The sequence below is a fragment of the Magnolia sinica genome, chromosome 13 (genome assembly GCF_029962835.1).
Source record: "Magnolia sinica isolate HGM2019 chromosome 13, MsV1, whole genome shotgun sequence".
In the NCBI taxonomy this organism is placed as follows: Eukaryota; Viridiplantae; Streptophyta; class Magnoliopsida; order Magnoliales; family Magnoliaceae; genus Magnolia; species Magnolia sinica.
This window is the reverse complement of record NC_080585.1, coordinates 83,064,042-83,078,831: the sequence shown is the minus strand read 5'-3', so window position 1 is coordinate 83,078,831 and position 14,790 is coordinate 83,064,042.

Below are 14,790 nucleotides of genomic sequence, written 5' to 3'. Positions count from 1 at the left end.
CTGCTGAGGATGGGGACACTCGTGCCTACAATGTCCCGTCCTACCACAACCAAAGCAAACACCTATGAATGATCCCTAAGATGATGTTGGATGCACTACTGGTGGTCGAAATCCTAGGCGAGCCGTACGCCGACGGTGCTACTACTGACAGGAGCTACCGGAGGGCGCCTTCCTCTTCTGGTGTCCTCCTTGGTCACGGGTCCAATGTAAGGTGGCCCAATCATCCTCGTAGACCAAAGCTCTCTGAGCAACCTGATTGAACGTCGTAAGTAGGTGTCCAACCACACGACTCCTGAGAGCAGGACGCAAGTCGTTCACGAAATGATGGGCCTTCCACCTCTCATCATCCACAAGATAAGTCGCAAATCTAGACAATGCGACGAAACGTGCCTCATACCGTGACATGGTCATGTCCCCCTAAACAAGCATCTCGAACTCCAATGCACGCTGCTACTGAACATGCTTGGGGAAGAACTTCTAGTTAAACCGATCCACGAAGTCCTCCCAAGTCCACACAAAACCTGGCCTAGCCACTCGGGAAACGGATGCCCACTAATGCCGAGCCTCTCCCTAAAGAAGGAATACTGCCAACGGGACTCACTGCTGAGTCATGCATCGCATGGTGTCGAAGATCTTCTCCACCTCGAAGCACCATAACTCAGCTGCTGCAAGGTCTGGCTCACCTCAAAAATGTGGAGGATCATGCTGACGGAAGTCTTGTAGAAGAGCACTCATGCGCACCTGCTCTGTCTACTCTTGAGTCTCTACTGGATGTCTGCTCTACCCCTGGAGGGCGACTGTGATAGGCTGCAGCATCTGCTGCAACTGCTCTGCTCCAACGGGTATTGTAGGGAATGTAGGGGCTGCACTGGCCTTAGGTGGAGGCTCAAGAACTGTGGGGGCCTTTGGCATAGGTACCGCAGGCTCAGGCGGGAGAATGGGAGCAACTAGAGGTGGAATGAGAACCTCAGGAATAGGATTCTTAAGAGGTGGAGCGAGATGCGCTCGGGTACCACGGGTGCCTCGTTTAGGCGGCATAGTCTACAGAAAGAAAAAAGGCATCTATCAGCCTTGAGAATAGAACCCTCGAAGGCTCAGACATTAGAGAACCAAATCAAAAGAGTATGCATTCGCGACACTACTTGCCCTAAGCTCGAAGCAGATATGTGATGTCGTCCTGAGTTATTCCCAGGTTATAGCTCTGATACCAACTCTTGTCACACCCCAAACTTGAAAACTGGGCTCATGAAATTTTCGATTGCCGAATCCGACACCGACAGCCTCTGTAGTACCCCATTCTCGGCTCCTGGCTCCCATACACCAGGTTCCAATCCTGGGATCATACAAGGAGGATTTTTATAATATAAGTCTGTTTCATAATCAGCATAACCAAGATCATAACCCACAAATAATAACCACAGGAACATCATCACAAAATTCACTTATAATAAAAACTTTTACAATACAAGGCGCATAAAGGGAAAAATACAATGGCTATAATAAAATTCCAAAAGAAAGCTCCGCGGCATGCTCCTGCTCCTGCTCAGCTACTACCTAGCGTCACCTACATGTATCAACCATGCATAAGCTTATAGAATGCTTAGATGGTGGTGTAAGTGTGTGCAGGACAGGTGTCAAGTATGCAATATCATAGTATGCGGAATATGCGGGCAAGACTATAAATATTGTCAGCCATAACAAAGCTATACAAGGCAGGAATGCCATCAACCATCCCAAGGCTATGCTACACCAAGCATGAATGCTATCAGTCATACCAAGGCTATGCAATGCAGGGCCTATATAGCCAAATGTCGTATGCAATATGCAATGCGATCATGCCAGTCCTCATATCAAATCCGCATATCAGTACAGTTCCTCTATGGAAAATCACCGGGGTCAAATACACTCCACATTGACTGCCACCTCCCTAGCCGTGCAGCCCAGTAAGCTTAAGAGACCTCACTACCCACCTGTGGTCTACCAATACCTACTCGGCTTGTCGGTAGCAGACCCATTTATGAGCTAGTCAAACTCATCGTAGCTTATGCCCCCTCACTCGGGTGGGTAAGGCCACACCCCCTTCTAACCAACCACGACACAGTGGGAGACACGGCCTAATAGTATTCAACACCGGCACTCATGTTTCCACTCGGTCTAGATGTTGGAGCATCTCCTAGTACTAAAAAGGTTTTAGGACTTTCACCCAAGGACACCCTGTGTGCCCACAATGCTAGAACCAAGCCTTTTCGGTGTCCAAAATCTGGCCATCCACAATGTGCCTGTGGAGGCTATGGCCCTGATAATACTAGGGTGAATAATAACTGTGCCATGCAAATGCTAGATGCATGAATCATACCAATCACCCATACGTCAGTCATGCGCATACAGCTCGCTCATGTGGGGCAACTCCATCACTCAGGGAGTCCCATAAGCAACCTGCTCAATGGCACATACCATGATCAATCACCCCTCAACCAAGCATACATATGATGCACATGGGGATGAATCATAAAGATAAACTAAGCATAGCATGCGGTGATGTTGTACTCTCCTCTTAACAAGGTCAGGTCTAGGTACTTAGGTGATTCTACATGGTATGGAAGGAGAATAACCAATAGTGGGGGTCCAATGGTTTGGGGTAGCCCACAAAGTCTAGGGAAGCAATACTACGAGCCCAATGGATGAGAACGGGCCTAACAAAGGGCCTAAGGGGGTTCACAATGTGGACATTTAACCACCATTGTTCCCTAGAAGGCAGCCCAACAAGGAACCTAGCTAAAACAAGGCCCAAGGCCCAGATACAACTATGAAAAGAAAATGGGCAGCAACCCATAACATCTCATACCACATGATGGGCCTCAAGAAAGGGCCCAAAACCTATATACATCAACATGGACCCAATGGGGCACACCAAGGTCCAAGTACAATGGCCACCGAATTCATGCATTATGATGGGCCTTATGGGTAGCCCATATGGCCAAATACATAAGTAAGGCATATCCAAGATTTGGTAAAATGGGCCCTACAATTCAGCCCAAGACTAGGCAAGATAGATGGGCAACAGGGTCCAATTACATATAACATTTCAGCCCATAAAGTCCAGCACAATGTGAAACAGCCCATTCACAAAACTGGGCTCAAGACTGGACGTCTAATGTTATTTGGACCTACTGGACATCCAAAAATCTAGACTATCATGGTCCTCAACCATCAGCCCAAAAGCGGGCCTCCCAAGGCACTAATTAAGCCCAAAAATCTCAAAAAATATGAGCATGGTGTGTGTACACAATTCTCTCAATCTGATGGGCCTCACATCTTCACAATATTCAACTACATGCAAAATTTTCTTAAGGCCTTGCTGGACATTCAACCCACCCCAACTTCCTAGGCCTGCTGAGGTCCAGTAGATGGTAAAAGTGAGTGAACAGTGATATGATGGCCAGCAATAATCATAGTGGGCCCCACCAGATGGAAGGTGTGTATACGACACATAAATCAAGTGGGCCTGTTGTTGGACTGCAAGTCCAGTAGTATTCCCAAATGGCCTGGATGGTCTGGGCGGTCCCAATGGGCTAGACGACTGGCCCTTCAAACACCCAAGGTGGGCCCCACTTGTGGACATCCACCAGGGGAGGTGGACCACGTCCAAGTGGGCCACACAAAAGGGGGACGGCATGGATAAAACACATTATCAAAGTGGGCCGCATGGAGGAAAAGAACGGCCAACCACCTGCTAGACGCCAGCTGGAATGTCCAGTAGGTGGGCTGCTAGCCTAGTACAATAACCCCTAAAAATAAGTTGATTTGATGGTCCACATGCACCTGAGATAGGTCCCACCAAAGTGACCCTCAAGATTGGTAAGGAAAAAAAAAACCATAAGATCATACAAACGGGAATTACAGAAATGGACAGCAAGGTTTTAGATATAAAAATACTGCTAGAAATTATTGTTGTCCCTGCACGGTACACCCAATGGAGTGGGCCCAGGCCTTCCTGAAAATGGGGTGAATGGGTGGTCAACAAGCACCCCTAAATATACAGCAAGGTGGGGTCCACAAAAGTGGCCAACCATCCCCAAAGATCAAGCTGATATGCATGTTTTCCCTTCTTACAGGGTGGCTAGACAGTCCAGAGACTTAGACCATCCCACCCCTTAGGCCTGCTCCATTAATGTCCCAATCAGGGAGTAATGGAGGTGGCTTCCACATGCATCAAGGTGGGGTCCAACCTCCAAGAAACACCCCTCACTAGGAAAAAAAATAGGCTACATGCAAGGCTAAATCCCATACCAAAAATCAGCAATCAATGGCCTAGAAAATAGCCTAGAAATATCTAGACAGCAACATATTGCTAGGCATATCAGTCCATAAGTTGCTAGACAAAGGGAAATAGCCCAAATAAGCCATGATGTGGCCTACCTTAGTGGGCCCCACAAATCCCCAGACCAAGACACCACATCAAGTCTCCTTGCATGTCACAAATGGACAGTAAGTGGGACACCCAACGTCCAGAAAATGGACAACAAGGGCGTCCCACCTTGCTAAACGGTCTGGACGTCCTAGGCACACCAGGTGGCCACACACATCGGGGAAATAATAAGAGAGAAAGAGAGAAATGATCACGACCATAGGAGAAGGGCTCCGCCACTGTTGAGTCCTTCTCCATCAATCACAACCACACATCATAATATTTCATCAAGATATCACATGGATCTATACATGCATGGCCCTACAAATCAAAAATCTGAGGTGGGGATACCATCCCCACCATGGATCTAGGGTCTAGATGACCTAATCAAACTATGGATCAATGAAAATCATCATGATGGGGTCCATGCAGAATGGCCCCATCATGGCTCATGCATGCACAAGGTGGGCCATTGGCCACACCTACGGGGTTAAGGAGGACCTCCACCATTGATTGGTGGGTCCTACAAGCTTCCAAGAATGAAATACAAGAATAAATGAAAGAAAAATCAGGAAAACTAGCCTACGAGCACACCCACCTCTAAGATCTTCCTTCTTCTTCTAGCCTAAGGTTCTTTAGCTCCAATGGAATTATTTTAATGGAGGAGATGGGTTTTAGAGGGCTAGATTGAGGGGGATTAAGGGAAGAAGGGGCTGGAAAGTTTAAGAAGGGTAGGACGTCCCAAGTTCTCTTGCAAATGGGGGAGAGATTGAATGAGAGAGAAAGAGAGAGATGGGGAGTTGTAGCAAAGTAATCATGGGTTTGTAAGATACTCATGGGTCTTGGGAAGAAAAGCCATCATGGAAAATGGGATACGGAGAGAAATGATTATTTTTTAGAAGAAAAATCCATGACTGCTAGGCTAGGTAGGGTAGGCTATAGGTAATGATGGACTAGGGTGATCTCATCACCTAGGGAAATGAGTACATGCAATAGGTGGGTCCTACAATCATGATCAATGGTCCAAATATTGCGCAAGCTACAACTTTTGATCTACACCTTGGATTGACGCACGAGACATAGCGTTAGAACCGCGACGACGATGCAGTCGCCAAGGCATAGGTTTCAGGTCGAATCGGTTTAGGTTTATAGGGCGGAACTTAGGGATGACAGGAAATGCTATCTAATGGTCACGGGCCACCAAAATTCAACTGGAAGGACCAGGGGACCTAACAGAATGGAATAGATACTAGGTTATGGATCTGATAGTGATCCTAAATTATTATTTCATACATTCATACCACTATGGGTTGTCCTTATTATATGGACTTTTTCAGGTGCCTAGTCCTCCTTAGGGCGTACCTTTGAGTACTTTTTCGGGAGACTAGTCCATCTTGGGTGTCCTCGTTGCACAGTCTTTTCCAGGTGGCTAGTTCTCCTTAGGCATACCTTTGAGTACTTTTTCGGGTGGCTAGTTCTCCTTGGGCAACTTTTTACCAGCTAGATGTGCATCCCCAGGTCTGTGAGCATGTACATGTATTCATGCATTTAAATAAGATTGCCTTTGTGGAATTTATCTGATGAACCTTATCTATTTTCTATGATAATCATTGTGGAATATTTATTATACACTATTTCTGATAACTATGCTTAATTATCTTGATGATATAATAAATCTTGGGGGTTATACCTCACTGGGATAGCCATTGACGCTATCAAACCGTATTCAGTGTGCAGGATACATGGATGATGTGAGAGTTCACTCTGGTGCATCACATGGAGAAATCGATGGCTATGCGGCTCAAATTTATAGACTACATTTATTATTTTGTTGTTCAATCGTTAATTACGAGACATTGGTTTGTATAAGCTTTTGGGTAACTGCAAGAATATTTGGTTATATATATTTGGACTCCCTCTTATACTTGATTTGCTCATATTCCGCTAAAATTGTTAACTCTGATAAAAATAAATGTACGTGAAATTGGCTATCTTTAAAGGTTAACACTCGAGTTTTAGGAAAACGAGTACTCAGGTTCCAGGAGTGAAGAGAAGATTTATTTTCAAAAGATTACTAAATGAAGATTTAGAGATTTGAAAGTCACTAATGAAGAATTCACATGCCAAAGATCCAAGGAAACCAAGTGAGGAATGAAGAGAATCGAAGATTTGAAGTGAAGAAAAGGAATCCTGAAAATTGGCCAAAAAATTCATATTCTGAAATTTAGAGTCTAAAAATGAAAGTCCTAAAATAATTCTAAAAATGGCTTCAGTCCGACCAAAATCGCGTAAAACAATCCACTGAGAAAGTGGGATTTCAGCCTTAATTCGGTCCGACCGAAGCTAACTTCGGTTTAACTAAGCATAACTTTTTGCGTAAGATTGAGATAATTTCAAAGTCAGTCCAAGCAAGGCTTATAAATACGGGTCTTTTATGAGTTTTTAAGCATGAACTAGGGTTGGAATAGAGGAGCAAAGTGTTGGAGAACTTCAAGGAGTCCTTCCTTCTTCCCCAATCTTCTTCTTCTAGTTAGTTTTTATATTTTCTTTAAGAGTTTTAGTTTCAATCATGTCTTTGGTTGGTTAATGTAAGGTCCGTGTCCTAGTATCACATTGTTCCCTAAGATCTCGCGATCCTCCCCGTCAAATTTCGGCAACTCACAACCTGTAGCCAGCGTTTACGAGTAACCTTAAGTCACATCCTGTGAACCCGAGTCGACTCAACTCGAGACCTATGCCATTGCGACTGCGCCATCACTACGGTTCCAACACCGTGTCTCGTGCGCTAATGCGACGCCTAGACTAGGAGATATGGCCCGCGCATAATCTTAGCCACAGACTGCGCGTTGCTAGGCCACAAGATTCTAGATAAAATAGATTCTCTACCTAGAGCCATCATGAGGATGACATCATCATAGGCTACCTAGCCTAGGGTGACATCACCCTAGCCCTCCCCATGCTTGCTAGTCATAAGGACAAGCATGTCATACTCCCTTACACAAGCAATGATTCTCTTACAAACTAATCATTTCTCTCATATACATCCCTCTCTCTCCCTCTCATATTCCTCATTTTCCTAGCAAGAGGAGCTTAGGACTTCCATGAGAGACCCATTACTCCAGCCCCTTCCAAGCTACATCCGTCCTAATCCAACCATCTAAAACCCATCTCCACCATTGAAAGAGCTCCATAGAAGCTTAAGCATACAAGGGAAGAAGAAGTAGAAGAGGTGAGTGCCTCTTAGGTTAGTTTTCTTCATTTCATGTATGGGACAAGTGGGACCTACCAATTAATGGTAGGGATCCTATCTTGGACCCTAGGTGTGGCCAATGGCCCACCATGATTTTCATGCATGTATCTATGATGGGGCCATTCTCCATGGACCCCATCATGATGTTTGTTGATGTGATATTTGTTTAAGGCCATTTAGGCCCTGATTTGTGTGGTGGGAATAAGGTTTCCCACCTGATTTCCTCATGTATGGTCCACCATGATGAACATCTATCCACACCCTTCACATGTAATCATGTTTTTGTATCTGGATAGCAAGTTCTAAAAATCATATAAAATTGATCATGCTAAGATCAAAGTTGAAACTCAGGAATAATATGAACCACAATATGAACTAACTCTAGACCAAATTTTGTAGCCATCCAACAGTCCAATCATCTGTAACATCAAGTTTACTTGGCTGCTGTCCAGCAGCATATGCAGGATTCCGATTCACCTAAAATGGACCCATTTTTAGCTCCTTTAATGAATGTATTAAAATATATGTTCCGTTAGATTCGTAGAAAATCGAACCAGCTTTTCAACGGTATATAATAAGCCTTAATCGGAGTTCGGACGGCTGAGATCTTGGCCTTATACGAAAGATGTATTTGGGGGCTTGTTATGACCAATCTTGTGTGGGCCATATCCGTGATTGCAACGGTTAGATATATTTGAATAATCATATGTATGGTCCTTATGATCATATTCTTTCATGATAAAGTTTAGAAAATTTTAAACTGACCGATACTTCCCTAAGGATAAACCTTAAATTGTTTTGTATGGTCCAGATGGATCCCAGGCTCTGTATGATGGGAAACCTATATACAGCCTGAATGATATATTCCCAAATCATCCATTGGCTTAGATTTTCCAACATAGAATCTGATTATAGATATTTGATCAAGACATTTCATGTGTCACTTGTATGTTGTATGCATGTTAACTATAACATTCATCCTCTTATTATGGACCCACTTGGTAATGAGGCCACTTTTGATTTATGTTCTTTATTAGTTCACTTAATCTGGACAGCCATGTGTATTGATATGTGTCTCTTATCTATGCTTTTCTAGCATGTGGGTCCCACTTGCCATTGAATCTATTTCATTTCTTTGCACTTTCTGCTTGCTGAAATTTTTCAAGTACTTAACTGTATTGCATGTAGGCCTCTTTGACACCTTGTAGTGGGCCCCACACTCTGTAGTTAAGGGTCCCACTTTGGGGGATGTTTAATCCTTATATAAGTGAGCTGGGATGTCCCACCTTTTTGTCAGGAGTGATCCCTAAGTGTTTGGAAATTGGGCCCTAAGTTGTGATAGACCCCATTGCTGAAGATTATCTGATTATTTGTATTTTGTACCAACTTTGGGCCTCTGTAGCGGACCACACGCTGGAGATATGAGTAGGCCACCACTTGGAACCTTTAAATTATACCAATGAATAAATAAATAATATTTTACTCGGGCTAAATCAGACCCCACATGATCAGGGAGTGGATCCCAAAATGTGGTCAGGCATGGTTGTACAGAAAATTATGTGCAGAAAATTAAAGTACCTATGTTTGGCCCTATACCAAATATTATGTGTGTACAATCAATTAGTCCCAACTTATGGTTTTTGAAGTATATATATAGTACAATCAAGGTCACCTGATGGGACACTGAAAGGTGGTACCCTATGATCATGGGACGTACTCAAGATTGGGCCAAAACTAATATGCACTGTGTTTCCTGCACATTTCCTCGGAGTATCCATATTTGGGACATCACCGTAAATTGTATACACCAGACTAATGAGGATCGCCTTATACCTTTTAAAGCCCATACATAGAGTTACCAGATGGATCCTTCCTTTTACCAAATGTGGGTCCCACATGATCATAAATATGAATTGAAAATGGCCAGAAACCAACATTGCACTAAAAATCTGTTTGACGTGAAATTTATGTGAGGCCATGTCAATATAGTCCACCACCTTCCCAAAGCATTTAATGCAGCATCTAAACTCTGAAAAATGACTCTCAAATATTGTTAGGCTTAAAAACCTTAAGTGGAAAATCTAGTATGGGCTATCTTGTATGGGCCTTACCTTTCATGTAATGAAGTCCACCTGGCATATTCTGTAAATGGGTGTTGTATTACTTCTAAATTTTTAGTAGATAAATCTTGTTGTCTAAATGTTCTCTTAAGACATAGGTAGCCTTGGGCCCATCTAAATGATGCAAACCTAAGGCCCACGCGAGCCCAACACTAAGAGAAATCGTTGGGGAATGAGAAACCCACAATGGTAACCTTCCTTGAGCCTGTTGGGCAGGCCCAATGCCTACTAGACAGCGTGCCTTTCATACTACCTCTAGTCAAGTGGACTACGCTTAGAGAGACCCATTTTACAATGCATAAACTGGATAATTGGGCTTTTTCTTGGTTTGTTATGTATGCGGCTAGTGGACCGAATATGATATATGACATGAAAGATGTTAGCATGTTATCCTTTATGTTTAAGATTATGCATTATTTCTAGTTGGTGGAATGTGTGGGGCCCACTTAGTTGTGGAATTAGATCCACACCATTGAAAGCATTGTTGTTGGACATTTATACCCTTGGGTTGGCCTATCGGTTCACCAAGTGGGACTCACACATGACCTATACGACCCCATGCCTTGCATGTAGTTCAAGTTCAGTGTGAAAGTCACACTAGGTAGGACGCACCTAGTGATGGGTGAGATGATAATATATGTATGGTAACATGATAATGATGTTTGTGAGTTGTTGGTTGAAATGATAGATATGATTTAATGGATGGTAAATTATAGCATATGCATTGATGATGGATGACCGATTATTTATGGTACTTATGACATTGTTTATGTTAATCATGAAGTGAAAATGATCATCATGGTAATGATGATGATATTTTATATATATATATATAAACATGCTAGTTGACTAACATGCTTGATATCCAAGTGATAATAATGCACGTATTGATTGTCGTAATGATAATATTGATAAGATAACCATATTTTACTTGATGTATGGATAATGATAAACAAATGATGTTGGTGGATGTAAGGATAACCTTATGCATAATAGACAACTAATGCCTAGGGCATGTATAATGATAGTATTGGACAATGGTTATGATATTGATGATGCATGTAAATCCCTATATGTTATATACTCTATGCACGTGATTACATGATACATGCTCATACGCATCATTGGTATGTCTGTTGTGAGGGATAATTGATCATAGTATATGCCATTGAGCTGAAATATTTATGGGACTCATTGTGAGAGGGAGTTGCCATCACATGATATGCGTAAATTTGATGCATGACTAGATGGTATGACTCATGCATCTCACATTTTGTGTGACATGATCGACACACTGAGAACACGCTTAGTATAACATCATGATACATGCTCATACGCATCATTGGTATGCCTGTTCTGAGGGATGATTGATTATAGCATATATCATTGGGCTGAGATGTTTATGGGACTCCTTGTGAGATGGAGTTGCCCCACATAATCGCGCGGTACACGCAGGTTGGATACATGACTAGATGGTATGACTCATGCATCTCGTATTTTGTGACATAATCATTTGGCGCCCTAGCGACATCAGGGCTGTGGCATCCATATGCTTATCATGGATGGTCAGATGAGACACCAGAAATGTTTGAGATTCAGCATATGGGCACTTTAGATGTCCGTGGGTGAAAGTCCCTAAACCCCCGTGGCCAGGGGATGCTCCAACATTAGACTGGGTGGATGATATAAGCGCCCGAGTCCTGAATACCAATATGCAGCGTCTCCCACTGATCGTGGTCGATTGGAAGGGGGTGTGATTTTACCCGCTCGGGTGAAGGGGGCATAGCTAGGTTGAGTTTAACCAGCTCGAGGAATGGGTCCACTACTAACAAGCCAGGTAGATATTGGCTGACTACTAGCCAGGCAAGTAGTGAGGTCTCTTACACTCACTTGGTTGCGCGCCGAGGGGAGGGGCAATCATGTGGAGTGCACTAGACCCCGGTAATGATCCCAGAGATGTACGATACTGATATGTGGACTTACTGAGCAGGAGTTGCATACTCAGCATTTGATTCATTCATTCATTCATTTATTCACTATCCACTCGACTCGGGCTGGTGGTGCGTAACCAAATCATTATGTGTACCTTCGTAATGGCCAGGATTTCATTTGAGCACCCGACCAACCTGAGATCAGGAGTTTACCACATTGAGTCTAGCTATCCAAATTTAGGTATGAGACTGGTTTGGATAGAAGTCACATGTGATGAACCCCATAGCTTATGATACCACGTACTATCATCCCGACTACACACTCCAACTTTGTTATTTCTTTTGCATTGCATACTGCATTGCATCCTCTGCATATGACATATTGTGATGCCTCATCACTGTGGTCACATATGGGCAGGCACACGTGAACGGATGCTGATGTGGGCGGGGCCTAGTGGGCCTGGGCGAGCTACCAGTGGTTGGCAGGCTATGTGCTGGCAGGCTAATGTGCACACAGTGAAGGCAGAACTTTGTCCCACATATTTATAGACTCGTCAGGATTTTCGTATTACATTACATCCTCAGTATATGACATTTGGCTTACTATGTCTCTGCATTGCATAACCGATCTACATTGCTTCCTCAGTATATAACATTGGCTTATTATGTCTTTACGTCGCATAGCCTGTATAAGGCTAATGGTATTTATGGACTTGCCAGTATTTCTGCTTACTCTGATATCTGTTTGCTTGTCACATGCATTGCACACACATACACCACCCTCTAAGCTTCTTGTAAGCTTATGCACGACCGTTGCGTGCAGGTGACGTTAGGTCGCAGCAGCATTGAGACAGGAGCATGTGCTAAAGCTTTGGGGCTTTTGTTTCATATATGTATTTCCCTTTCAGCATTGTACTTGAATGATTTTATTAGTGGATATGTGGTGATGTTGTTTTGTGACTTGGTTATGCTTATGGTTATGCTTTACAAAAAAATTTTACTGAAAATCCTTCTTGTAGGATCCCATGATCGGAATTCGGTATATGGGTGCCGGGAGCCGAGAATGGGGTACTACGGAGGCTATTGGCGCCGAATTTGACGATCGAAAATTTTGTGAGCCCGGTTTCCGAGTTTGTGGCGTGATAGTTAATCTCCTAACTAGAGCTAAGAGGTGAAGCTTGTAGTTTGTTTAGATGTTTATCTTACTTTGATTCATATTTATGTTGAACTTTTATTGATTCTTAGTTTGAATTAAGGAATATTTTCAGTTTTTCTGTGGTTTATTGTGACTCTAATTACAGTAGATGCTTGAAAGGTTTTTAATATCTTCTTACTTGTTTTATAATTATGTGATATGTAAAATTCATGATTCACCATTCTCCTGGGCATGGTGGATGGTTGAATTCTCTACGATCATCGCATTGGTGCTTCATGTGGGAACTAATTCAATGGAAAGTTTAGATTATGGTTCAACTACTCTATCATGCAACTAGATAGGATAGGACTCTAATTCCAATTGTGTTTATTGAATCAAGTGAGGTAGTATCTTAATAACTACAAGTGGATCCTTGGCGCTCTAGTGTCCCTTTTCTTATTGATAGTTTATTTACAATTGATCCCTCTTATTACATATTCTAGTGTAAATCTTAGTCTAGTTCTAGTTCTAATTATTTTCAGAATACGTACAAGTTTAAGTCCCTGTGGATTCGACCTCGGTCTCACCGAGTTATTACTACATCACAACCCTGCACTTGGGGTTGTGAGCAAAACTCATCTAAGGAGAGTTGGGGATACCAATTCCCTATCAATACTAAAATTAATAGGAATTGGTTAGTTCTACCTCAATCTTGAGATGAGAGTCCAAAGAATTAACTCACCTTAATATTTGAGTCGCCCAAACCTGGTACCTAAACTTGAGTTCCACTTATTGTAACCCAAAGGATATCTCTACAACTAGATGTTTTAAATTTCTCATATCTTAAATGAGGATTTCAACCTCATCAGTCTTAACTATTATTTAACATACAGAATAATAGAGATTACTTTGGAAAGTGGCTTGCTAGGTTCGGATTTGGCCGACGCCACCCGGTTTGCTCTCCACTCGGTGAGTAGGTTGCAACTTGGGACTAACCGTTACTTGCTGGAATGTCGATAGTTTTCAAAATGAGAGTAAGCCAGTAGAACTAACTGAGTCAGCTTGTTAGCAACTTGGCATAAGTCGGTTGCACAAGGCTTGGCCCGAATTGAGTTCCCTATGAAACTTGATACCAATCATACATTTGAGGGAAGCGGTGAACCATACGGAGTAGTCCTCCTGATTCTCCTCCTCCTCCTCCTCTCTCTCTCTCTCTCTCTCTCTCTCTCTCTCTCTCTCTCTCTCTCTCTCTCTCTCTGGACGGACAAAGAGCAAATGGCTCAATGGTGACTGATCAGCTCGAGGCATACCTAACTCAGTGGGTCAGGGCACCCACTTGACTCAAGCTTAGCCTGTTAGCAGTGACGGTGGGCCCGTGCAGAAGCCATCTAGTGGATTGAGTCGAGTCTAGACCGCGCACCAGCCTGGACTCTTGGACGAGTCTGAGGAGTTGGCTCATGCACAAGCCTGGACTCAACTCGTGGTTCCCTTTTGACGGCCAAAACTCCGAACTCGGCATGACTCGGTTTGGAACCCAGTCAACTTTCAACTTTTCTTCCCTCCTTCTTCACTCTCCCTCTCTCTTTCTCTCCTTCCTCAGTGCCTAAAGCTTTTGTATTTACCCGGTTGACTTGATGCAATGCGACACCAAGCTCGGAACCACGCACTCGTTTCCTCCCTCTCTTTCTTTCTATCTCCCAGCCTCTAGAGCTTGCTCGGTACATTTCCTGAAATAGGAGGAAAGGCTTTTATAGCATTGTGTCCTTTCAAAAGGAGAATTAAGCAATAATCCTCCATTTCCCACTGTTTAGAGACCGAGGTTCTAATTGCTAAACCTCCTTGCATGGGGGAGATCCAATGCTTGGAACGGACTTCTAGAAATAGGGTCCACTAGATGAGCGTCTTCAATCTGAAAATGGGGCTCACATCATCGTGATGGGTCTCAC